Here is a 23,290-nt window from a genome sequence, read left to right as displayed (position 1 = left end):
AGTCAGCCAAAGAAAATCCTGCTAACCAACCAAGTCAAGGTGCCTGGAGCACAGCGCGTGAAAGTGACACAAGTCCCACAGCTGTGGCACAGCGCTTGGAAGGTTCTCCATGAGAACTTGGGAGCAGGCCCTCGGGTTCCCTGCCTGGACAGCTCCATGCACTAGAGGACTGAGGGTCTTCACCCTTCTCCTTACCAGTAAAATGCACCATAGAACTGTGGCCCGGCACCAACATCCATATGGACTCCCATTTTTGTTTGATCCTGTTGGTGTTTTAACTTCTCACGACTGCCACCCTGACCACCACCCATCATTTTCCTATTAATTCCTAGATCCACTAATTTAACTGTGTGATAACTATTATATTTAATCATAATCTTACATCTCTAACTTGGGGTTTCTCACACACTGAATGTGCATATGGACCATGTGGGGATCTTACTAAAATGCAGATTCTGATTCCGTGGTTCTGAGAGGGGGGCAGGCCTGAGATTCTGCATTTCTATCACGCTCCCAGATTATGCCAAAGCTGCTGGTCTACGGACCACATTTTGAACAGAAAGACTAAGCTCTCATGTCTTAATCTTCCATCCTCACTCGTTCTCATTTTTTATTCTAAATGTTTTTCAGCCATTATTTTTTAAATTCTCATGCTAACCTCTGGTTCACAGCTACTTGACCTTTAGAATGCAGGACAGGGTAGATGAAACCAACCTCTAGAGCAGAGCCGCTAAACTACGCGTGGGGAAGGACTATTCTTCCCCCATTACCACCTCTGGATATTTTATAAAATATAATAAAAACAAATTATTATAAAAATAAAATAGCAGACATGCAAAATACAAGCCCAATTTTTATTATTAGTACATTCAATAGATATAATATTGCCTGTCAAGTGCTATAAAAGTTTCTAAATGCTTACTCTCGATCTTGGTGATTATCTCTTTGCCTGTTGATAATATATAGTCCATGGACCCCAGTTTAAAAAGAACTGGTCTAGATGAATTTGAATTATTTCTTTCAAATCTGTGTAATTATGGGATAATAGAACTTTTAACTGTGGATATATACTGATGTCTCCCAATCTAGCCTTAAAATCACTGAACTCCAGAATATAGACAGAGATGGAGATGATATATAGATATGGATAGATATATAGATATAGATATATGTGTGTATGTGTACATATACATATACTGTACATATATATACACATATATATGTATACATATGTATACATATATATATACATACATACATACAGAGGGTGCCAAAAAATATATATAAATTTTAAGAAAGGAAAAAAGTATTAAAATTGGGGCCGGCCAGGTGGCTCAGGCGGTTAGAGCTCCGTGCTCCTAACTCCGAAGGCTGCCGGTTCGATTCCCACATGGGCCAGTGGGCTCTCAACCACAAGGTTGCCAGTTCAATTCCTCGAGTCCCGCAAGGGATGGTGGGCTCTGCCCCCTGCAACTAAGATTGAACACGGCACCTTGAGCTGAGCTGCCTCCCGGATGGCTCAGTTGTTGGTTGGAGCGCAGGCTCTCAACCACAAGGTTGCCAGTTCAATTCCTCGACTCCCGCAAGGGATGGTGGGCAGCGCCCCCTGCAACTAAAAAAAAAAAAAAAAAAAAATTGAACACGGCACCTTGAGCTGAGCTGCTGCTGAGCTCCCGGATGGCTCAGTTGGTTGGAGCCTGTCATCTCAACCACAAGGTTGCCGGTTCGACTCCCACAAGGGATGGTAGGCTGTGCCCCCTGCAACTAGCAACGGCAACTGGACCTGGAGCTGAGCTCCGCCCTCCACAACTAAGACTGCAAGAACAACAACTTGAAGCTGAACAGAACCCTCCAAAATTAAGATTGAAAGGACAACAATTTGACCATTGTTCCCCAATAAAATCCTATTCCCCTTCCCCAATAAAATCTTAAAAAAAAAAAAGTATTAAAATTGTAATACTCAACATACACCAACAACAAAAGATGAATACAAGTCACATTTGACTTCTGCAGTTACAAGAGGTGCTCAAAGTGGTTACCATCAGTGTAATTTTAATACAGTTGTTTTCCTTTCTTAAAATGTGTATACATTTTTTTTGGCACCCTCTCCCATGTATATATATTATCTCTCTCTCTCTCTCATATAAATATATATATATATATATATAAAATATCTCTCATACATAATATATATATAAATATATATATATATATATATATATATATATATATATATATTTGATTCTCATTATTCACAGTAGCTAATGTTCTCTGAAGTCACCACTGCCACTGAATTAGCAAATACTGAACGATTGCTTCTAGGGGAAATAAAAAGTTATGTTCCTGTGATCCTCTGGTCACAACACTTTAATCAACTGATCAATACATAACCTTGTTTTATGTGTGTTTATGTTTAAAGACAAGCATATAACATGTATTGTTGCTTAAGGTTGAACTCACGACCGCGAGCACCGTAACTCATGCCTGAACAAACTTCTTTAACACATGGATTCTCTCCATAAGCACCTCACAGGCTTCTTGTACTTAGGAACACTAGACAGCACTTCAGCAGTACACTTGGCCATTTTAAAACAGCCAAATCACCAACGAAAAGCACAAACATGTGAAAACTGAAGCACTAAATAGACCACACAAAGACTACTGTGACAGTATGAGAGCTGAAACAAAAAGGCAGGGCGTCGTCTTGTTCAGCTTTTGCTGGGAATGTTGCACACTGGGTGCCTCAGAATTTTACCATTCTACAAGTATCCATGAATGACCATGAACATGAATGTATTGTGTATTATTTTGGGGGTTACAAATAAATTTTAATGAGTAGGCAAATTCACAAATACGGAATTCACAAATAATGAGGACGGTGTGTGTGTTTGTGTGTGTGTGTGTGTGTGTGTGTGCACATGTGTGTGTGCACGTATATTTTAACTGCTTACCCAACATGTCCCTTTGGACTCTCAACTTTACCATGTCCAGATCAAAGTTCTGATTGTCCCTTACCAAGTCTGTTCCTCTCAAAGTGTTTCCCATTTCAGGAAATGACAACTTACTATTGCCATGACCGAAAACCATTCTGTTGGTTTTCTCTCACTAAAAATATATCAAAAGTCTGACCATTTCTCACACGCCCATCTGGTCTAAACACCATTATTTCTTGCGTGTTTTGTTGTGATAACCTCCCCAGTAGCCTGTGGTCAATTAAGCAGACAATAAAATTTTGAAAATGCAGTGCATTTTGTATTTCCCAAGCACTTTTTCTTTACATTTTAACATTTCTGAAATCAGGATGAGAACTATAATGAAGAAAAAGAAAGCTTCGTGTCATCATTTAGATGATGACTTTTTCTCCCCTTTAGTGGTACACGAAACAATGATAGACCTTAAAACTGAAGATGTCTTAAGTGCAATGAAATACAGTAGGATAAATTGTGTCACTTGTCTGCTCTATACCCTCCAAGGCCTTCCCACTCACTCAGAGTAAAGTCATTATTGAGACCTCCATCTAGAGCTGTACCTCACCCCTCCTGCCCCTGCGTCCTTGACCCCACTTCCTAACCCCTCACCCACTTGCCCACTCAACGCTGTTCCTTAAACAGGGCAAGTTTGCTCCAGCTGTGGGGGCTTTGTCCTTGCTCTTCCCATCACACACACACTTTGGACCTGTTCTCTCCCGTCCTGTTGTTCCTCAAGTGTCCCCTCTCGGTGAGATCTTCCCTAACCTCCTCATCCAAAGGGACAACATCCTCCAACACTCTTCTCCACCTTATTTTTCAACATAGACTTCTCTCTAACTGATATAATATGCATGTTTATTGCTTTCCTCTTCCCACTGCCTTAAAGCTTTCTCAATTTGAGCCATAACTTCTAGAGGATTCAGACAATGTAGACTCCAACGACTTAGAACTGTGAGGTCAGACAATTACATTCGCAAATTCATTCTAGAAAAAGTGCTACATACCTCATTGCTGAATATCACTATGGTCACTTTCAAAGTACTCCCCTTGGGAAGCTACACACCAATTCCAGTGCCTAGTCCACCCTCCAAAGCAATTTTGGAACTCTTTCTGGAATGGCCATCAGAGCTGTCATCGTATTACCCTTGATGTCCTGAATGTCATCAAAATGTCTTCCTTTCAATATTTCCTTTATCTTTGGGTAAAGAAAGAAGTCATTGGGGCCCAGATCAGGTGAGTAGGGAGGGTGTTCCAATACAGTTATTTGTTTACTGGCGAAACACTCCCTCACAGACAGTTCCGTGTGAGCCGTGCATTGTTGTGATGCAAGAACCATGAATTGTTTGCGAAAAGTTCAGGTCGGCTAACTTTTTCATGCAGCCTTTTCAGCACTTCCAACTTGGTTAACTGTTTGTCCAGTCTATACAAATCCATAATGCATAATCCCTCTGATATCAGGAAAGGTTAGCAACATCATTGCAACATGTTCGCAAACTTAATTGCCAAACCACATATGTTATTGGCTAAGTTTATAAGCTGATTGTGCCTCCTCCTCCAGGCTCCTGGAGTCTAATGCTTGGGAAATTTAGGGAAAGCTCAAGTGGGTAATAAAGAACTGTCCCTAAGCCTGAAGATAGACCGTACGCTCTTGGGGGATTCATTTTGACCATATCCACTCTACTACACTGGGCTTTGCTGGTGCTTGTGTGACAGAACAAACTCACTAACTTTGATTATGCCCTGCTTTTCTTCTCTTCCCACTGTCTATTAAGACTTCTGTGTTGGCCTGTTGATTCATACTTCTTAACGTGGTATTTCGAGCCCTGAACAATTTTACCACAAGCATCCTTTTGGTTTTTCCATTTGTTAGCCTTCTTTAAGGCCATGTGTCTCTCAGACTGGTTCAGTCACTACCCCTTTGCCCAACCCTCCCTTTGTGCTTTTATTCACAATGGTAGCTGACCATTAAGGCCCTTCCTAGCTTTTCTATTCATGCTATTTTATCTCTACCCCATCTCCGCAGACATCTCCTCAGACCATTCCTGCTTGAGTCAGAGCTATTATGTATCTGAGCTTTCATAGAAATTACTGCCTGAGCAATTCATTGACTATTATGCATTGTGACAGTGCTTTTGTTGTTGTACTGAATTATTCAAATACTTTACTATTACTTAACTTGCAACATATTTTCCTTTTTTAAAACATGTCCTCAGCACTTAGACAGGCTCTAAATATAGTAGGCACTTACCAAATGTGCAATGAAATGAAGGCTATGATAATCGTTTAAAAGTTGATAGATTAGAATCCTAAGCAGCATTAGTACCACATAAGTACATTTTGTGCTGCCTGAGTTTGTACTATTTATTTTCTTCAATGTCTCCACATTGTTAACTGGAGAAGTTAAAGTAAGGAAATTTGATGTCAAGGCTAGACTTTCTCAAAAACCAACTAGGATCAATGGCATTTGTTCTCAAATTCATACTGTGACTATATCACCTCTTTGCCAGTTTAGCATGAAGTAGGAAAACAGAGAAACTTCTACTATGATATACAAGATGAAAGGCTTTTCTTTTGAAGCTACAAGTAGATGGTATAAGAGTTGATCTCAGAAATCAAAACGAAAGAAGTTAAAGCAGATGCCCCCCAAATTCTAAAGACATATATTTATATTTGAAGTGTTTCTGAGAACTCATAAAAGAGAATAGTTTTCCTTAGGAATTATTGTGAGTTAACTGTATATAAGCCATGTAAAATTAATGACATTTTCTGTTTATTCGATCTCCAATCTGAAAAATCAGGAAAATTCAATAGGTATAGCAGAAAGTGATTATTTTTTTAAAAGCATTGACATATTCCTTTATGATATTTTTGTGGAAAAAATGGAAACATATGCAATACACTGAAGTTTTATCACATGCATAATTAACTTATTTAAACTCAACACTAAGCAAAAGAGAAAAATAAATTGAATAGTGACAGATGGCTAGGAATACCAATTATCAGAGTGTGTACAGCATACATCCTCATGGTTTCATCCTTCAGCGTATATTTGGCATACAGATTACTGTAAGGGATTTTTATATAAAATTTCCTAGATATGGTATTTTACATTATTCAGGAATTATTCAAGAATAATTTTGACTACATGTGAGTTTTATCCTAACATCACATGAGTATAAACTGAAGTGCCATTAACAGAAGGTTTATATGTTTCCATTAGGAGACATTCTCTCTGCATGACAGCGGTCATTTCTACACATTCTGAGTCTTTTGAGCAAAGGCACTTATAGTCAATTTAACAATGATTGTATAAGGAGAAATTCCAGGGTATTAAAGCTTTCCTCTTCTCCTTAGTGTAGATTTGTTTATATTCCAGTGTAACGAAGACCATGTCTCTGCAGGGGATGATGGGCATACTTGTCATAAGGTTGGGAGTTTCCTGAACTGAGTGCTCCTCAGATATGATACAGATCCACCATAAACAACATCCCACCTTGGTCCACTCCACATCACTCCCAGTGAGATTAGGGAAACAAGAAGAACGGATGTAAATGTAAAGCTCATACTGTCCCATGGATAATAAGTCACATGAATTTATTAGGGCTCATTGCCTCCTAACCAATGGGATCTACAGAAACGTAGCAACTAAACCTGAAAACTGCCTACTGCTTATGGACCACTTCACCACTTGACAATTTGTAGTTAAACCAGGTGCAAAATATTTTATTAATACATCACAGTTAACCAAAAATGCTAGTCTTCATTACCCTGCAGTTGTTCAATAACATTTTAGCAACTACATGAATTATTATAAAGAAGGAATACTGAAGAGTTTGAAAATAAGAACTGAAAAGGAAAACTAACATGAATAATAAAATCAAAAAGGACTCAGCAAGCGAGAAGAATGCTCTCAAATTAACAAAATGAACATTCATAGACATGTATTAAAAGTCCTAAATTTTAGTTTAAATTTAGCTGCCTAAGAGCAGAATATGAGAAAATCAAATAAGCAATTCACGAAAAGAAAAGAAAAAAAAAGAAGAGGGGAAAAAAAAAAAAAAAAACCCTAGGGAACTTGCGTTTTCAAACCTAAGAGACTAAAATAATCAAGACTTTCTCCCCTGCTAGAAACAATTAGAAAACAGGGCAAAACATAGAAAATGACTATTTTCAGACACTGAACAACAGACAGGACAGAACTGTGATCCTAAAAAAGCAGAAAAACATTTTCTGCCTAAGGGAATCCTGAATGAGGGGCAAGAAGAGGGAAAACGAATCCACCAATCTTGCCTGAGATTAAGAAACAGGAGTTGGATGAGGCTGAGGCAGCTATAGAAGCAGAAAACAGGAAGTTACACAGAGACAGAGCTCCAGAAATACACATGGGGTCCTCTTGAGTCTTTGGTTGAAGATCAATCTACACACGTGTAAGGTAAAAGCCAACAAGGGTGGACCAGAACAACTTTCAAGGGAAGAACTATTACCAGGAAGCTATAAGACTAATAGTTTCCAGAGATCGCTCAGGACTGACAACCACTTGAGTTCTCTCCAGCAGGAATGGAGAGATTTGGCTGAACATGTGGACTAGTCAGGAGAGACCCCTGAAGGCCCAAACGTAAAAGGAAAAATAAATGGAGCTAAAGTAGCTCTACAGTAGTGACTGTCCTAGACCTATCCTAAAAGAATTTAAAAACACGTTCCATGTGATTTAACTGCCTGCAACAAAATAAAAGACCGGTACTCTTGAAAGTGGCACAACAATATCCAGCACTTAACAATGTAATGTATAGAACAGCCAATCAAAAATTACTATCTATACAGAAAATGGGAGCAGTGTTTCATAGTTAATAAAAAGAGTCCCAGAAATAATAGGAATGATGGAAAAAGTCATTCAACCACTAATGATAAAAGTGTTCCTATACTCAAGGTTGTAAAGAAAAACATAAATATTGCAATACAAATATGGAAAATGTAGAAAAATACCCAAATCAAATTTGTGTCGATTAAAAAATAAGCCCTCTAATGAAAATAACACGGGAAAAGACTAACAATTAGACACTATATAAGAAAATATCGAAGAACTTAAAGATATAGCAATAGAAAGTATCCAAATGAAAGCTCAATCAAGAAAAAAAATAAAAATAAAAGCCTTGGTGATCTAAGTGGCTTCATATGTGACTTCATTAGAGTCATAGAAAAAGGAGGAACACTAAAATATTTAAAGAAATAATGCTCAATTTTTTTCCAAATTTGATAAAAATTGTAAATTTATAGTTCAAGAAGCTCCACAATCCCTAAGCAGAATAAACTCTAAAAAATTATATCAATGAACATCATAACAAAACTTCTATACCCCTATGGTAAAGAGAAAACTTTAAGAGAAGGTAGAGGAAAGAAAAGGCATGTTATGCACTCCAAAATCAGAAGAATGACAGCAGATATCATGTCAGAAACTATGTGAACCAGAATATAATGAAGTAGTATCTTTAAAGTACTAAAAAAAAGAAGTCAACCTAGAAACCTATAAAATGTCGATTAGAATAAATATGCAATAAGATATAGGAGACTTAACATTGACACACTTGGTCTAATTTACCATCGAGAAACTCTCAACACATTTTAAAACATTAAATTTACCTGCTTTAATCAAAGTCTCATTAAAATATGTAATTTTATTGTAAAAAGGTATCTATAAAACATCACCATATTTGAAAATTAAGAAATACGGTTCTATCTGGAGATCTGTTCTACAGCATTGTGCCTACACTTAACAATGCTCTATTTTTCATTTAAAAATTTATTAAGAAGGTAAATATCATGTTAAATATTCTTATAACGAATGAAAGAAAGAAAGAAAGAAAGGAAGGAAGGAAGGAAGGAAGGAAGGAAGGAAGGAAGAAAGAGGAGGGGAAGGGAGGGGAGGGGAGGGGAGGGGAGGGGAGGGGAGGGAACAGAACAGAAGAGAAAAGGCACTTCTAAATAACCTCTGAACCAAAGAAGATATAATAATGAAAATTAGAAAACAGAACTTGGAAGACTTTCACTTCTGGCAAATATATGGAATAATGGTTTAGAAGAGTTAGGAAACAGTCAATGGAGGACTGTGACCCCTGCGAGAAGGGGAGAAAAAATATATAAGGGTGAGCCTTATAATTGTACCAGCTTGAAGCCTGAAGAGTTTCCAGGCTTTAGTACGCAGAGGGGGAACCCAAGAAGCCCATTATTCTCACCAAGTGCAGGAGACAGGGTTTGGAGTTTGAGCAAGCCAAGACGTCTAGAAATGGTGAGGCAGAGTACCAGAGAAGAATGAGCTATGTGGGGAGAGAGAGGGTGAGGGGAAGGAAGAGGGAGAGGGAGGGGGAGGGAGAGCGAGAGGGAGGGCGAGAGGGAAGAGAAAAGAAGAGAGAGGGAGAGGGAGAGAAAACTCTGGAAACCTGCAGAGGGATCTCTTCGGGTCTTTTGCTAGGTACTAATCTGTACACGCATGAGAGGAAACAACCTGATGCTGTTAGAAGAACCACCAGGAGGGAGTAGTAGAACAATTCCCGGATTTCACAGTGTGGGGAATAGTTTGATTTTCCATCAGCCAGAGTGGAAAGATTATATAATGCATGGGATATCAGGTAGAATCCGCAGAAGGTATCATCTTACTAATGGGGCTAAATTATCCCTACACTAAAAGCTGCTCTGGACCTGCCCTAACAAATTTTAAAAGCAGGCCTCAAAAGGTTTAAACTGTCTTAGTAACTTAACTATGTATGTTACAGAGGAAAATTAAATGCTCTTAAAAGCAACAGTAACATCTAGCAACCAATAATGTAAAATTTACAAGGTTTAACAATCAATCAAAAATTACCAGATATGGAAAAATAGAACCCGTAAAAAGGAGAAAATAAATCCATAGAAAATTCCCAAGAGTGATACAGATGATGGACTAAAAAGAAAAGTATATTATTTTAATCTGAGGTGTGAATTTAGGGTTTTGTTTGTTTCTTCATTTTGGTTGAGGGATGGAGCAAGGTGTTTTGTACTCTGATAATCCAGGTGGAGATACCTTGTGGTTTAAAGCAAATGTCCCACTGAAAATGATTCAAATATTAACAAAATTATTTCAGGTTAAAACAGAAAAAAGATTCATGTTGGAATCTTCAAAATTCATGCGGAATCCAAGCCAAAACAATCTTGAAACTGAGGAACAAAACTGGAGAACTCACCTTCCTGAATTCATGATAATAATCAAAACAGAGGGGTATTGGCAAAGAGGCAGACATATAGACCAGTGAGATAGAATAGAGATCCCAGAAATAATAACCCACATATATACAGTAAAATAATTTTTAACGTAAGTGCTAAGATTATTCAATGGGAAAAGGACAGTCTGTTCAACAAATGCTACTGGGAAAACGGGATATCCACAAGCAAAAGAATAAAGTTGGAGCCTTACTTTATACCATATACAAAAACTAATTCAAAATGGATCAAAGACTTAAACATAAGACCTAAAACTATGACACACTTAAAATAAAACATAGTGGGAAATCTCATGTAATTGGATTTGGAAAAAAATACTCTGGTTTCTCTTCAGATTGCATAAATCTTTTGCCTTTTACAACTTATTCCTTTCACAATGGAAATGTCTAAACTATGCCTGCCCCATCATGATATTTTGGAAGTATATAACCTTCTCTCTGGTTTTATAGTTTCATAGTAGTAGAAAAATTTTCCCTCAGGGTGAATCATACCTCAAATCTCACCCATACCTGATTTAGATGATTTTTAGATGAGATTTTGGTCTTAAGAACTGTTGCAGGAATAGGTTAAGACCTTTGGGGCTGTTTGGGATGGGGTTATTGTGAATGTATTTTGCATGCAAGGAAAATATGAATTGTGAAGAGCCAGAGTACAGAATATTATGGACTAAATTTGTGTCTATACCTCAAAAACTTATATGTTGAAGTCCAAACCCCTTGCACCTTGGCTTGTGACTATTTGGGGAGTAGGGTTTTTAAAGAGGTAATTAAGTTAAAATGAGGCCGTTAGGGTTGGCCCTGGTCCAATATGACTGGTGTCCTTGTAAGAAGAGGAAATTTGGCCACAGAAAGGCACAGAGGGAAGACACGGGGGGAAGGGAGACCGCTACAAACCAGAGAAAAGCCTCAGAAGAAACCAACCATGTCCACATTGATCTTAGACCTTCAGCCTTCAGAATTGTGAAAAAATAAATGTCTATTTTTTAAGCTACACAGCCTATGATACTTCGTTATGGCAGCCCTAAGAAACCTAATATCCATGTGATCTAGTAATTCTATTTCTGCACATATGCCCAAAAGAAGTAAAAACAGGTACTTGAACAGGTATTTGTACACCTGTGTTCATAGAAGCATTATTCACAATAGCCAAAAGGTCTATTGGTGGATGAATGGATAAACCAAATGTGTTGCATACATATAATAGAATATCATTCAGCTTTAAAAAGGAAGGAAATTTTGACACATGCTACCACACGCATGAACATTAAAGACATTATACTCAGTGAAATAAGCCAGTCACAATCAAAGGACAAATAGTTGATGATTCCATTTATATGAGGTTGCTGACTAGTTAAATTCATGGAGACAGAAAGTAGAATGGTGGTTGCCAGAGACTGGGGGAAGGGGAGAATGGGCAATTAGTGTTCAAATAGGTACAGAGTTGCATCAAAAACCTTTCTGGAGATGGAGAATGGTGATGGGTACACAACATGAATGTACTTAATGCCATAGAACTGTACACTTGAAAATTGTTAAAATGGTAAATTTTATGCTATAAATATTTTACCACAATAAAAAAAAATCAAAGCAAAATAAACTTGTCTGACTGACAAAATATGAGAAAATTTATCAGCAGCATATGTGCACCTTAAGAAATTAAAGAAAGATGGAAAAAGTTACATTATATATTTACATACAGTAATGAGCACTAAAAAGGGCAAATACGTGGAAGAGTATAAAACACATTTTTATCATTTTTAATATCTATAAAAGATATTTGACTGTTTAAACTAAAAACAACGGCAATGTGTTGTGGGGCTTATAATACATGCAGAAGTAAAATGCCTGAAAATAGCTCAAAGGACAGGAGGGGAAAATTGGATATATCCTGCTGTACATTTTTTACACCATATGTGAAGTGGTAGAGCATCACTTGAAAGTCAAACACCAACACTTAAATGATACTAAAGTTAAATGCTGAAAAATAAAACAAAAGGTAGAGATAATAAAAAATCATATTTTAAAAAACTCAATCCAAAAGAAGGATGGAGAAGGAACAAAGAGCAAATGGAAGAAGTAGACAAGAGATAGCAAGATGGTAGATTTAGACTAAACCATTTTGATAACTATATTAAACATACCTTATTTCAGCTCAGGTCTGCCAAGTAACAGATTCCAAAATGGGATTAGATGTTCCTGAGATTTACTGGGGAACATGCTTGTGAAGGAGCAAGGGGGAGGCAAGTGAGGTAGTCTGGGAGACCACGATATGGATCTGACATCTGTGAAAGAAGAGAGAAAAGAAAGGAGAATTGAGTAGGACAAGCCTTGGACCATTATACAATTCTAAAAATGTCACAGTCAGCTAACAAAAGCTCACAGAGCAAAGGTTTCCCATTAGAAGCAAGAATATACCAACTCTAATAATCTCATCATGCTGGGAATGGCCCTGGGGGAAGCACGGTTCAGTGTGAACGTCATATTATATCTGAATATAAACAGGGGCGTTTGTCTAATGATGCTTCCCACAGAAGATTTGCTTGCAGAGAGACTGAGCAGCTGATCTCCATGTCCACCACACTCCATCTTTGCTCTGTACCAATCCACATCTCTAGACATTTTCCAGGAATCCGTTGACCTCTTTTCCTTAGGGCAAATGTAATGAGACAAACTACAGCCCTCACTGCTGCAGTCCGTCTCAGGGCCACAGTTGGTAATGATCACTCTCCTCCTCCATCATCCACTGTAAATTTCCCTACCCTCAGCCAACGTCCATGTGGGTCTTGGTGTTTTACCTGGTAGTGTAAACCAAACAGGATCAGAGCCGATGGTCATCATATACTATTCTCAAGGGTTGCTGCACATGTTCATTCAGGGAAGTACTAAGTAATTTGTCAGGGAAGTACTAAGAGGCATCCAAGTGGACACGTGGATACCACAAGTAGCCCTACTGTGTAACAGCCAATGTGCCTCTTTCTACTCTCAGGTCAATACGATTACTCTCCTCCAAATATGCTTACTCTTCTCACTTGCTAGTCCCTATAAAGGACTCTAAAATGCCCTGGCAGCAGGTACAATAGACAGTTCAATAAGATCTCATTCTGTCCCTTTGTAGTACTATGCCCCTTGGAGGCCAAAACTTCTAACTTTGCAGAGCCCATAGTTGCAGGGAGGGAAGCACAGACACTTCCAACAGGACATTAGATTCCACTAAATTTTTCTGTAAACCTAAAACTGTTCAAAAACTATATTAACTTTTTAAAAAGAGGAGGAGTCAGGTTATATCACTCCTTCGCTCTGAACCCTACGGTCACTCCCCATTTCATTCAGAGTCCAAGCCAAAGAGTTCTACAAGGTCTCCCTCCATTATCCCTATGACTTCAACTATTATTTTCCTCTCACTATTTTACCTCAGGCAGGCTTCTGGCATAGGACTGGGCACTGGACCTCCATTACCTGGAATCTTCCTCCCTTGGTATCCCCATGACTAGTTCCACCATCTCTTTAAGTCATTGCTTCAAATAATATATAGAACAAATAATCCTCAAAAAGATAAATAAGGAAGACAAATAGCCTCACTGAAAGAAAATGGGTACAGGATTTGAATAAACTCTCCACAAAAGAGGAAATCTAAATGGCTGCAAAAAAAAAAAAGAGAGAGATGTGATCAACTCATTAGCAAGCAAGGAAATGCAAATTAATACCACAATGGAAAACCATTATATGCCCATGAAATTGGCAAAAATTAACAGTATCTGACAATTTCAAGTGTTGGTGAGAAAATGGAACAATAGGAACTCTGTCTTGGGAGAGAAAATTGATAAAATATTTTGGAAGTTGTTTAGTATTTTCTAGCAAAGTTGAAAGTATGCATGTCCTACGATATAGCATTCTGCCCCCTACGTACTAAGAGTACTCTGGAAAAACTCTTAGTACGTAGCCAGGACATAGATACAGTAGTGTTCATAGCAGCATTGTTCAAAATAGCCCCAAACTGGAAATGACCCAAGGTGTTTCAAGATAGAATCAATATAAAAATTGTTAACTATGAATATAATATTATACTATACAACCATAAAAATATAGAAACTATATATTCATTCATTATCATGGAGAAAGCTTACAGATAAACTACCGAGTGAACGAAGCAGTCAAAAAAGAAAAAGCTGTATATAATTCACTTGCATAATTTTCAAAAACAAAATAAAACTAAAGTCTTTAGGGGGTAAACTACAGAGGAGATAAATCTGTACAGACAAGCAAGTTCATTCAGACGGACGTATTTCTTTGGTTGATGTTATTGTTGGTGGAGGTAGATTCTGTCTGACTCAGGAGAGGCTTGTGGCCAGTTTCTTCTTGGCCTGAGAGGCTCATGGATGTTGTTTTGTAATTGTTTTTCAAAGAGTATATATGTTTTATTCATTCTTCTGAATGTATAAAATATGTCACAAGAAGAAAAACAAACAAATTCCAAAAAGGCAAACTGATGATGGATCTAAATCCACAGCCATCAATATGAATGAAACAAAGATGCAGGCACAAAATTAAGAAACACCTTGTTTATTTTTTCCTTCACATTTCACGAGGCTTTGGCTTGCTCTGAGTTCTTATTACCTACTGTTTGTGTTGCTGCCTATGCATTTTAATAGATGTTCACTGATCTAGTCTGACCTTCTGCTTAGCAATTTTAAGTAGTCAGCAGGAGGCCTTAAGTTGTAGCAAGACATAATGCATTATGTAATGTTGTAAAAAGTAAGGCAAGATGATGCTAGGGTCTGCAAAGCAGCAAAATGTAAAGCAGACCCTTTGGATATAAGACCTGCCTTGCATTGGAAGAGAAATGTCACACAATTAAAGTGCAATGGTCTTGGGGTTCCGGGGGAGAGACTAAGAACATCTTGCTTCCTCCTACTCCCTGAATTCTGAATTGAAATCCCTTTCATCATTTTCTTATTTTTGAACTTCGATTCTGAGCAGGGCTATGACACAGTTTGGAACAAATTAGTTTCAAAAAGACTGTTGCCAAGGCTATTTCTTAATCATGTAAGGTTATTTCTTAATCATGGAGGGTAGGATTGTTTGAAAAATAAACTAGGCAGAGCCAGGATGTGAAAGCAGGTCTCTTTAATTTCAGAAACTTTATCAATTGCCATATCTCATGGTCTTTCTGAAAAAGCTCTGGAAGATTTTCAGAAACATCTATTCAATCTCCTTTTGAGACCATATTCAAGTTTCAAAAATCTGGTTTGGTATGTAATTATGACTATAGAAGTATGAAATCTGCCCTCCCTAATCAACTCAAAAATAAAATAGAAATGTTTTCTACAATACAATCAATTTTCTGTTGAGATATTTCTGTAAGTGTAAGTCAAGAAATAAAATATAGTGTGACATCATGGAAAGACCCCTGAATCAGGGTCCAAAGTCTACATAACTTCTGTGACCTTGAACAAGTAATGTAACCTTTCTATCCATAATTTGTCTAATCTGAAAGATACAGTAATGCCTGGCAAGCCAATCCCATGTTGAATGGACCACATGAGTGGAAGATACAGAAATGGCTTGTAAATTTTAAATCATCCTGACAATTTTCTATTAGTAGTACAAAAGCCAAATGCAGAAGATGCTTAAAATTTCTGTCCTTTAGAGTCCTCAGACATTGCATTCATCTAATGGCAACTCTCTTCCCAGTGATATGGGTCGGCTTACCTCACCAGGTTTGATGGTGCCAGTCTTTCAAATGTGTAAGTCCACAGAGGGATGTGATTAGGAAACATGAATAGAAAGGAAGAATGACACAGAGGACAGGACTAATTTGGGGGGCTCTCATCTTCCCCCATGTGACCTTAGATGTGTGAAACAGATGAGTGTTCATGTCCTATCTATTCGAAAGCTTGATACAAAGAGTGCACTGAGATAGGGGTTCTGCTGACTGTCCAGCTGTAGAACATATGCTTTGAAGTTTTTGTAATAATGGTGAGCGCTTGGCTGCTACCCAGCTCTCACCAGGTCCTCCAGTGTGGGCTCATTTTCAAGATGGATCAGCCAGGATTAGCAGTTGCAGACTACGGCCACACAAAAACGTTCTTCCCTGTACAAAGTAAACTGGATCATGTGGGGTCTGAATCGATGACCTTGGCCTCCTTCGCTGTGCTCTAACTAGGTGAGGTAATAGGACCAGATGGTAACAAGATGTAGAACACTTTGCAGAAGTCACTCTGTACTTCCACATATCAGAGATGACTTCTGAAAACTGAATCTTTGATGACATGTGCTGTTTCACCCCTAGGTACTTAGTCCATGATGCTACCGAAACAAAAGTAGGGAGACAGATGGTCAAGCTGGAGGGAAAGAAAACAAGAACAAACATAAAGGGAAGGAAGAAAATGTTAGGGTTTTGGCCAATGCCCAGAAATGTGATATACAATAGACGGTTTATAAATTTCAAAGCACAAAAAATTGCAAGCACGGACATTAGTCGCGGCAGTACAAAGCTTAGCCATCAAAATGAAATATCTCTCCTTCAAGAGAATACGTTATCATCAAAACAACCTATAATACACAATTGGATTTGTAAATATTCATGAAAGGTCTCCAACCATGAATCATTTGTTAATGTACAAGAAAATAATACTGAACCTATGAATACTTGAGAAGAATTCCAAAGTTATAGGGGCAAGGCCTCACTAGCTGGCCGGGGATATTTCCAGCAGCGGGGAGAGAGTGCCTTCCAACCCTTGTCACTAAGGAAATTTCAGAGCCAGTCTATAAATAGCTCCCTGCCATTGGCCCCATCAGAATGAGGTTCTGTAGCACCACTGTAGCCCTGCAGGCCGCTGAGGATTGCATTCTAATCAGGTCTCTCGTTCTTACTTTTTGCAGAAAACAAAAGAGAAAAATCAGCACCACAGAAAAGAACATAGAAATAAGCGTTGATAGATGTATAGCTCAAGACGGCAATGTTTCTTTTTCATAGGACTCCTAACACTTCTGCAGCTGTGAAAATAATGCAGAAGTTCCCAGGGTTAAACTAGGGAGGCCTTGGGCTGTGACCCTTTCAGGGTTGGCATCTAATGCCTGCTTTTTTCATGGGTCCGTGAAGAAGGAATTAATATGGTAATCTAGTGTCTTTCCTTTTATTGCATAAACTTTAATTCCCTTGCATCTAAGACATTCACATAATAGAATTTTTTAAAATTTGTCCATATTCTTATTACAATCAATTGTAAACTTCCTCTCCTACAGATCACCATTTTGCCTCCTTTCCCCTGCCACTGGTTTCTGTTTTCTTTTGAACCATGTTCCCACCAAGTAACTGAATAATTTGAGAATATTAGTTTATTTTGACAGACGTAAACATCAATTTGGGAAAACAAATGGCTGTGATACAATTTACTGGGCCTCATTCCAGCAGGTAGTGTTTATCAAAATTGCTGCATTGAAAACCTTGTTAGCTTACTCTTTGGTAAACGCACGATAGAGCGAAGCTGATTTCAATATCTGTCCCTTATTCCTTCTGCCTTTGGAACTCTCCTATCCAGAGTGTCTGTGGCCTTGTCCTGAAATTCACAGGATCAGCTCACCTAAACTTGCCGAGGGCGTCTTGCTCTCTCCTTTCCGCTTCCTACCCCAAAGCAGAATTTAACAGCTTCCCCAAAGTGATCTGTAAATTCAGTGCCTGCAAGGCTCATTGGAATTGATAAGTAAATTATAAAAATTGTCTGGAGACGCAAGCAAGAATAGCCAACAAAAGTTTTAAAGGAAGAAGAATAAGGGAGGGACTTGTTCTACAAAGTGTCAAAACATGGTACACAATTGTATTAGTTAAAACAGTACACAAGTGTAGACAAGCAAATCAATGGGACAGAGAAGAAAATCCAGATACATGACTACACATCTATATACATATATGTGTGTATATAAATTTAAAATATGAAACAGTGACATTTGAAATCTGTGGGGAAAGTTACTGCACAACTGGGTACCATTTATCAAAATAATAATTAGATTCTCTACCACACACTATATACAAAATTAAACTCAAATTAAATGATTAAATGATCAAACATAAGAAATAAAAATTTGGAAAATACTATAATAAAATATAGGAGATTAATTTTATAAACTTCAAGTGGGGTAGAAGAGGAAAAGACTAAGTCAGACATAAACCCAGAAGCTCCAAATAAAAACATTGATATATTTGACTATGTAAACTTTCAAATCATCAACATAGTGAAAGACACTGTAAATTGGGAATAAATAATAGCCTGAGAGAAAATAGTGCAAGATATATAACAAACAAAATGTTAGTGTCCATTATATAAATCTTAAAAATCTATAAGAAAAAAAGCAAATAACTTAGAAAAAAATAAACAAAGAATCTGAAGTAATAACTATGACTGATAAGCACAGGAAAAGATATTCAGACTGCCTAGAGGTCAGAGAAATGTAAGCAAAAATAAAATGAGATTTTGTTTTTTAGCTACTATAATGGCAAAAATTAAAGATGCATAATATCAAGAGTTACTGAGATTATGGAGAAAGGGATTTCTCGTACACTCCGTCTATCCTGGTTAAACGCACCTTTCTGCTTAGTCTCTGACTGCACACATGCAGCTGGAATGATCTGGAGAAAAATATACAATCACCCTAAAAGTCCAACTTCAAACTCTTGATTACAAATCTCTTACAGGCACACAATACTGCCCAACAATCTTATGACCCTTTCCTAACATATTCAGGCTCCCATTCTCCAAAAATATTTGCTTTGTGCTCCTCTTTCTGCAAAATTTTGACCTTTCCAAACTTCCTTTACAACCACGTCCCTTACAGCTAATCTTGCCTGACATTTCGTTAAGAAAAAGTTAGTACTTAGTAATTCCTCACTTTTTCCACTACATCAACCAATTTATTTGTATCTGCATCTATAACATCTACTTTGCCTTTTGTTACTATGGACAGTGTGCCCCGACTCACCTAAGGCTAATCTTACATTTGTTCTCTGGATTCCACCATTTGTTTTTTGAAGAGGACTTCAAGCCTACATTTCATCATCATTATTGTTATTATTATTATTATATTAGTTTCAGGTGTACAAAACAACATAATGATTAGACATTTACACCCCTCAAAAAGTGATAACCCCCCCAAGTCTACTACCCCTCTGACATCATATATAGCTGTTAAAGCCTACATTTCTCATCACTGATTTCTCCTATTGGATCAATTTCAGCATCATACAAACCTAATCTAGCATCACCCATCTTCACACACACACGCACACACACACACACACACTCAAACACACGCACACTCATACACACGCACAGGGCCATAAACCTGTGTCCTCCTCCAATTAGTACCCATTTCTTTGTTCCCTTTCTGAGCAAAACATCCACACCTGTGAGTGACCTATTATGTCTTTCTTCTCTTCCTCACATTATCTTCTCTACTCTAAGGCACACGACTTTACTGAAATTATAAAAATTAAAGTGACCAATGAACTCCATGCTGCCAGTGACTGTTCTCGCCTCCCCTTATTTGATCTCTCAGCAGCAGTCAACTGAGTTCACCTCATCTGTCCATTTAAAAGAGTTCCTACTCTACTAGTCACCCCAAACTATTAGATTTTCCCTATTTCACTTGCCCCTGTTGGTTTCTCCTTCTTTGCTCAACATCAACATATTAAATTATCCTAGACTCTGTTCTAGGTTTTCCACTCTTCTGTCCATACTCTCTCTTTAAGAGATCGCTTTCATTCCTATTTCCTTGAATACCATCTACACACTGGTGACTTCCAAGTTTGTATCGTCATTCCTGACATTTACTGAACTCCAACTTTGTGTATTTAAGATCTTTCTTGCACCACCACATGGGAACCTGATAGTCATTACAATATTAATACAGCCAAAGCAGGATTCTTAACATACCACATTATATCCAAGGCTATTTTGTTTCTCATCTTCCCTGTTCCAGTAAATGGTCCCACTAACCAACCAGTTGTCCAATCCCAAATTCTAATAGTTACTCTTTATTTATCCTATTTCATATCACAAATTAAATTAACCAGCAAGTCTTGTCACCTTCATCATTAAAGCATATTTATAATCCATTTAATTTTTCCACTTCACTGCTAATAGCCTTGTCAAACCACTTTCTTAAATGGATTGTGAAGCATTATTGGTCTTTTCTCTTATGCATTTGAAATCTATTCTCCATACAGCAGTCAGATATCTTTCTAAAACAAACCATTCTCTCTCTCTCTCTTTCTCTCTCTCTCCCCCGCCCCTTTGGATTTACATGTTTTGTATGTAGCAATTTCACCTCAAGAAATCCATCCTATGAAAAGACCAAATCATTTGATTACTGTAGTTTTATATTATGTCTTGAAATTGGGCTATATGAGTCCTCCAGTGTTGTTTTTGAGTGTTGTGTTAGCTTTTCATGTAAACTTTTTCCTTTCAATATAAACTTTGGAATCAATTGTTGATATTTACAAAACAGCTTATTGAGATTTTGATTAAGATGCATTGAATCTATGGACCAAGTTAGGAAGAATTTATACCTTAATATTAAGTCTTCTAACACATGAGTAAAAAATATGTGTCCATTTATTTAGATCTTTGATTTATTTTATCAGTATATTGTAGCTCTCCCCATTAAGATCTTATGCATAAGTTTTTTTAGATTTATAACTAAGCATTTCTTACAGGGAGGTCTGTTAGTAATGAATTCTCTTAGTTATTTTATTTGTTTATTTGTTTCTTTTTCTGAATCTTTGTTTCTCCTTCATTTTTGAAGGATAATTTTGTTGGATATAGAATTCTAGGTTAGCTGCTTTTTTCTCTTTCAACACTTTAAATATTTCACTCCACTCCCTTTTTGCTTGCATAGCTTCTGACAAGAAGTCTAATGTAATTCTTATCCTTGCTCCTCTACAAAGATGATGTTTTACACGTCTAGTTTCTTTCTAAGATTTTACTTTGTCTTTCCTTTCCTGCAATTTGAATACAACATGCCTCGCTGTGGTTTCTCTTTGTTATTTGTCTTGCTTAGTGTACTTGGACCTTCCTGGATCTGTGGTTTGTGGTCATTAATTTTGGAAAGCTTGCAGCCATTTTTACTTCATTCTTCTGCTCCATTCTCTCTTCCTTCTCCTACTGGTATTCCAATCTTGCATAAGTTATAGCTTTTGAAATTGTCCCACATTTTCAGATGTTCTATTCTATTCATTTTTCATTAAATTTGTATTTTACTAATCACAGCAGCTACATATTTTGAAAAAAAACTAGTGCACAAATCTTGGCATATATATTAGCCTGGTTTTTGACTCACTACATTAGTCAGTCTATTTTTTCTTTATTCATTTTTCTCTTTGAATTTCCTTTTGGGACATTTCTATGGACCTATCTTTAAGATAATTAATTCTTTCTTTAGTGTGTTGAGTCTACTGATAAGCTCATGAAAAACTGTCTTCAATTATATTACAATGTTTTTGATCTAACATTTTATTTTGCTTTTTTCTTAGTTTCCCTCTGTTTACATCATCCACCTGTTCCTATATATTATTTACTTTCACCACTAGAATCCTTAATATACTGACCATATTTTAAATTTCCTTTCTGATAATTACAACATCTTTGTGACCTGAGCATGGTTCCAATGAGTCCTTTATCTCTTGAGACTATTTTTGTTGTCTTGGGCGTGTATTGTAATTTTCTATTGAAAGCTGGACTTAATGTATTAGGTAATAGGAACTGAGGTAAATAGACCTTTGCTGTGAGCATTTACAATAATTTGGCTAGAACCTTGGCTATATTTAATGTTTTCCATAGTTAGTGACATGAAGTTTCTCTAGCGTCCTTGTTTTTATCTTCCCAGTTGACTTTGGGCTTCTCCTCAGGGAGAACTTATGTCCTTTGGCTCTTTCCACTGTATTTCACTGGAGCTCTGTTATTATAGTGATAATATGAGGGAAGAGAAACATTCTATAATCTTTTGACTAAATCTCAGTCTTTTAGTGGCCTTGCGTCTCTGGTCTGTGACCAGTGACTCTCCAGTGGGATAGCTTTTATTCCTCCTCATTCCCCATTCCTTTCCCAGGCTAAAGCATTCCTAATCTATTTCTTCTAAACCCTGATTCCTGTTTACTATGTGTCTATTCCCCTTTAGCTGAGACAGGAAAGCTAGAAAGGACTAGAGAGTCAGGACTGCCTCTCCCAGCTAAGTTAAGGCTCTACCTCCAGGGCGTAGACGCTTGTCGTGAAGAAGGCCTTAGATGTATTTCACAAGAATTGCTCTTCCTTTCCTTTAGCCAGAGCTTGGGGGAAATCTTTCCCAGATCTTCAGGGGGAGAACCTGCTGGAATTCATGCAGGTGATGCCCACAAAAGTGTGGGATATCCTCTAGGAATATTGCCCCCAGTAGTATTTCTCTCTCATGTTAATCTACACTCAGTTTCCAATAATTCATCAAAATAATCACTTACATGTTCTACCAGTTTATGGCTGCAGAAGCTCCTGCAAGCAAAAGAGGTGAAGACAACAGGGGTGCTGGAAACAAATATGTAAACCTTGAAGGAAGAATCCCACCAGGAGTGATGAAATGCTGACAACAGGCCTGAGACATGATGTATCTATCTACTGAAAAATTGAAAGGAAGAGGCTTTGTTATTTGTAACTTTTTGTTTAAGTACAAACTTCCAGAAATATCAGGAAGAATACAAAGAGTACTCATATACACATTTCCAAATTAATCAATTGTTTGTTTACACTTAGTTACAATGTGTGTGTGTGTGTGTGTGTGTGTGTGATAAGTTTTTCTGAATCATTTGACAGGAAATTAGAGACATTGTGCCCATTTACCTCATACAACAGTACATATCTCCTAAGGAAAAAAACAACTTGCATAACCACATTATAGTTTTCAAACTCAGTAGACGTAAATTTACCATATAGTATGCAATACTATTCTATAGTCCACCGTTCCTACTCAAGTATTGCCAGTTACCCCAATGACAATGTCTAGCTGTTTTAAGATTACACATTGTATTTAGTTGCCATGTCTCTTTAA

General features: G+C 37.4%; 1 long non-coding RNA gene across 1 annotated transcript in view; it reads right to left on the bottom strand.

Annotated features, from left to right (window-relative positions):
• LOC141572818 (uncharacterized) overlaps positions 1-23,290 on the bottom strand; it is a 316,356-nt gene that overhangs the window by 224,688 nt on the left and 68,378 nt on the right. Inside the window, exon 2 of the long non-coding RNA XR_012498308.1 lies at positions 12,361-12,501. This is a non-coding gene — a long non-coding RNA (uncharacterized LOC141572818). The remainder of the gene's footprint in view (positions 1-12,360; positions 12,502-23,290) is intronic.

Source organism: Rhinolophus sinicus, linkage group LG07, assembly GCF_036562045.2.
Source record: "Rhinolophus sinicus isolate RSC01 linkage group LG07, ASM3656204v1, whole genome shotgun sequence".
Lineage (NCBI taxonomy): Eukaryota > Metazoa > Chordata > Mammalia > Chiroptera > Rhinolophidae > Rhinolophus > Rhinolophus sinicus.
This window is presented reverse-complemented; position numbering and strand designations above follow the sequence as displayed.